This window comes from Lichenostomus cassidix, chromosome 1Aa (assembly GCF_008360975.1).
Source record: "Lichenostomus cassidix isolate B80296 chromosome 1Aa, HeHo_3.0, whole genome shotgun sequence".
In the NCBI taxonomy this organism is placed as follows: domain Eukaryota; kingdom Metazoa; phylum Chordata; class Aves; order Passeriformes; family Meliphagidae; genus Lichenostomus; species Lichenostomus cassidix.
The window spans coordinates 14,745,656-14,750,439 of NC_139480.1; the positions used below are offsets into that span (position 1 = coordinate 14,745,656).

A 4,784-nucleotide genomic window follows, 5' to 3' on the forward strand; every position below is an offset into this window, starting at 1 on the left:
GCCAGTTCTCTCAGTAATTTTCCTCCATAATTCTTAAAATTTTCCCAAAAGTGTGAGCCGAAAGGGAGCCTCCATGAACTCGCTGCTCAATGCCCTTTCTTACAAGGCTCTTACCACCTCTTTACCTGCTGCATTTGGCCCGGGCCTGGCATGATGCTTTAATTTGTTTCCCTGAACCTACTCATACCTTGGCGGCCTGGAGGACTCCTTTAAATTGTGGGCAGACTCCTTGTGGTTAACAATCCATGGGGAGACACCTTGATTTTCTGGAGGTTTTAGATTCCCAAATGGTCATTTCCATCATTCACCCTACCACAGTTAGCAACTCATACCTTCACTCTCTAAGGTGCACATTGATAAAACCTTTATTTGAGGGGTCAATGAGTGGCTGCCTGGTGCTTGGTTGCTGGCTGGGGTTAAAGCACAACAAGCAGGAGAAAATATCTGTTGTTATTTCTTGGCCCTGGTACACATTTAGGTGGCTCATGCAGAGCCCTTGGCAAGGTCTGTCTCTTGGCTCCTCTGTGTCTGAGGCTCTTCCCTTCTGCCTCTGCTTTCCCAGTCTGTCAGCAGCTTTATCCAGAGCTCCCACTCTGTCTGCTTTCCAAAGGCTGGGACAGCAGTGGTGGCACCTCAGGGACTCACACCCGGGGACTCAGGCACCTGCTTTTTCATTAGGATAACATAATGTATTGTTTCAGTCTGCCACCAAAGACATTTTATTTCACTGAGAACAGGCAAAGTGAGTGGGGGAGAGGCACTCTCCCTGGCAGAGGAGTGCATGCTGTGCTCTGACTCACCGGCAGCAGTGCCTCCTCCCAACCGAGACACAGCAGCTGAGGCTGGGAGAGGAGGCTGCCGTGGAGAGAGGCATACTGTGCATGATCCTAAAACTGGGAAAATTATTATCCTGTCAATGATGATTAAAAACTGGATTCCAGAAAAAGCTCAGTTGTACTGCGTAATGCTTATCTTGGGAAATAAAAGCAGGGGTGGACCAAATGTCCAAATTTAATTTAACACATGAATAAATTTTCTAGAGTTCTGTTCTACTGGAAATTCCTTATGCATGCACTTCAGTATTTCATTCTACATTGTTTTTTAAATCTAGGTGTAGGTACACCTGCAAGGGATAAAATACAGTTAAATCCATACTAGTGTATTGTGGTAGCATTTAAGAAAGCAAGACAAAAGACAAAACTGCTGCAACCCCCAACCTTCTCCATTATCACAGATCCCTTTTTCTTAGCACTGTCATCTCCACCCTGTCCAGAGAACAGTGTGAGAACAGGGAAACTGAGGAGCATGAGGGACAGAAAAGAAAGTACCCACAATTTCCTGCAATTTCCCTCCAAAGCACTCCTATCTGTGGCAACTGAAATTCATTAAACGGAGCAGGTAATGAGACACAAATCTAAATGCTCCAACTTGGTAGAAGTGAAAAAATGGAAGAAGAACATCCACAGCAGCTCTTCAAATCTCCACAGAGCTCAAATAAACCAGGATCAAGGTGCTCCATGCCCAAATTCCACAACTGAGATGCAGCGTCACAGCATCAGCCATTGTATAGACTAATGAACAACGTCACACCTGCATCTCCTGTGACAGCAGCCACCAGTAACAAAGAAATCTATATAGCCTCTCAGCCATCAGTGGGTTTAAAGTCAGATCATGAATCAGATGTGCCTAAATTTTGCTAAAGCACAAAACGGGATACAAGAGCTTCCCAGGAAGGGAGTTGCTGATTGAATCTTTCCAGACTCATTGCTGGAGCTATGTCTGTCAATATTTCCTGGCTCCCACTGAGTCCATTGGCTGCATTCACTCTTTACAGGAGATCTTTTTCAAAAATAGTTAGTTATTTAATAAAAAATTACACTCCCCGATCCTTCCTTCAAACCCAGAGCATGCTGGTTCAAGGGAAGTACTGAACCACATTAGATGTGAAAGATGACATTCAGGTGACAATGCTGCCTTCCCTACCTCACAGCAGTCAGCTGCTCCCTGGGCAGCACTCCCAGTGCTGCCAAAATGCCTCTTTGTCCTGCAAATCCCATGGTCATCTGCTGATTTTTAATCCATTTAAATGAGAGCCTGTGATGGCCACAGAATCTCTCCTACCACAGGAGATCAGGGAGGTATAGGTGGCTAGCAGAGCTGTATGCACATCCTTGGGGAAATACACAAACGAGGAACAGGTGGGGAGGTCAGGCTCCTGGTCCTGACACCTACCCTGCTCACCAGGCTTGCAAAAACAGTTTGGATCTGATTCCCCACCCCTTTTGCTCTCTTGCCTTCAGCTGCTCCTGTTCCCAGTTTGTAAAAAACAACAGCATCAGCTTGTTTTTCCTCATGGCTAACTCTCTTGTAAGCTTGATGGGCATAATGAGCATGAGAAAATATTTCTCTGATGCTGGAATCACAGCTTATGTGCTGGTGGCTGTTCTCATACATTGCAAATTGCTTTACCTGGTACAACTGTTTGGGGTCTGGTGTTATTGCAGACACACTGAAGATTTATATTCTGACTTTTGAAGGCCTAGAATGCTTACAGGTTTATTTCTTGCAATAGGATTTTTTAATATTGAGAGCATTGGTGTATAACCTAAAGGGAAAGGTATCTAACAGCTAAGGCATAATGGTCCCTTTCTGGCTCAGGTCCTGAATGTACTTCCGATTACTCTCTAGCGTGTTATTAATATTCTGATTGCTGTTATCCTCACCATTACTATTAGTGATCAAGATCCCTCAGCATCATGTGGAATTTAACCACTGTAAGATCTGCAGGTGTGGGAAGAAGGAGAGTAAGTTTTGTGAAGCTGCAGGAAGGCAAAGGGAAGGGCAGTGTTATCTTCTCCCTACTAACCTTCCATTTGGCTTCAGATTTTCACAGGTACCACAAGCCTTCAGTGTGCCATGGGACACACTTTCAGCTGGGCACTATGTACAAGCATCTCTGCCCCACAGCTGTGGGTCCCAGTTCCTGAGGACAGCGGAGAGGAGTCACAGAGAGAGCTAAGGGAGAATCTCAGGGTGTTATGCTGCAGGTCAGTGAGAAAAGGAGTAGTAACAGTCTAGGAAAAGATGTACCAACTCACTGGTTGGCATTGGCCACTCCTTCATTGCTGGAAAGAGCTCAATTGCAAGGAAGTACAGCTTAGTGCAAGCAGCAGTGACTGCCTGTTCCTACCCTGCCTTCCTGGAGGGATTGTGTTACTGCCAACCCTAGGAGATACTTGAAGGCACAGAATAATTGTACCCTGCAAAATACTGAGATTATGCTCAAGGTTAGCTGGTCAGAGTACTATATTGTAACCTGCTAGGTGACTGAAGAAGAATTAAACCAAGCAATCCAGCCCATTTTTACTAATGTTTAATAAGAGAAATATTTCCTCAATGGAGTAAACCTCTGCTTTATTAAAGTGCTTATTCTTTTCCATTAGGTCATTTGTACATTTTTATGTGGTTCTCGTCTTACCAGCAATTTTATTATCTGTGAAGACATATAGGATTTGCTCAGGAAACTAATTATTCCGTATTTGTTGCTGATTAAGATTTTGCTTACAATAAATCCAGAGTGCTCCCTAGCAATATTTTCCAAGAAAATTTCTCACTGGAAGACCAATAAACTCTGAAGGGTCTGATCCTGACTTGAAGGAAAAATAGAATCTACAGTTAATCTCAACAAAATTATAGCTGTTTCTCCACATACCTTAAGTGGGTGTTTCCCAGAGATGGCACCAGGCAGCATGGTGTTAAACATTAGTACATCAGCCACTGCTCCAGCAGACACAATGTTCCCAGTACAAGGGACTGGGGACATGAATGAAAGCAGATCTTTCATTTCACCAATCAACAACGTCTTCCTTTGGTGTCAAAACCTTTTTCCTGATGTGGGTTACTGTGCTCCTCCTCCCCATGTCCCACATCTTTGCCACCGCAAAGAGGGATGGGCTCTTGTCTGTGGTGTCGTTCTTCGGAAGTCTGCACTTTGAAACTTCTTCAAAAGTCTCTGTGACAACATCCTCCAATATTCCAGGGAGCAAAGCAAACCCCTTGGGAGCAGAAATCTAAAAAATCCAACACGGAGGGGTCTTCAAAGTATTTCACACCTGTCTGGCTGATGAACTAATGTTTAACTGCCAATTAGGACAGCAAGTGTGTCCTGTTGGAAAACCTGCAGCTCAGCCACAGTGTCTGAGGCAAATCCCATCCATTTTACATCCCCCACCACGTAAGGGAAAAGGGGACAGACAATAATTTTTTCTTGTAAAATGTAAAGTTCTGAAAATATTTAATTGTTAATGGTGTGGCCTACTTGCCCACATAAAGGTAATCACATTGTGCAAAAAGCAGATGCTGCCCTAGCAAACACATTGGCTGCAAGAAACATAAATGGATCCACTTCAGTGGGGAAGAAGAAAAGCATATGTTACTCTTCAGATTAAGAAAACATTGTATTATTTATTAAGGTCAAGCTCAGAAATCCTGAGACAGCTGCAGAATAGCTGCTTGATGTCTGTCAGTGCAAAAATGAATGTTTTAAAATTAATTACAGGGAAAGCAAGCCATTTGTTTAAAAAGTCAACATGTTTCTAGTTGGCAAAATGTCCTGAAGTGGTTTGAAATCTGTTAGCATTTTCATTTTTGTAATTACAATTTAAAATGACTGGAAGAAAAAAAAATTTCAAGAGCTCAGATGGTGAGAGAGGCAAATTTCTGACAAAACTGGAATCCCCCATGCAGAAATACCCATAAGCAATACTCTCTCTTGACTCAGTAAA

At 43.4% G+C, this 4,784-nt stretch overlaps 1 long non-coding RNA gene across 1 annotated transcript; it reads right to left on the bottom strand.

The window, feature by feature from the left end:
* Window positions 1-384: 384 nt before the first annotated feature.
* On the bottom strand, window positions 385-1,522 carry LOC146443221 (uncharacterized). The gene is made up of 3 exons (XR_014855959.1): window positions 1,333-1,522; window positions 801-887; window positions 385-663 (listed from the first exon to the last, which is right to left on the bottom strand). It is a non-coding gene; the product is annotated as an uncharacterized LOC146443221 (long non-coding RNA).
* Window positions 1,523-4,784: the final 3,262 nt, after the last annotated feature.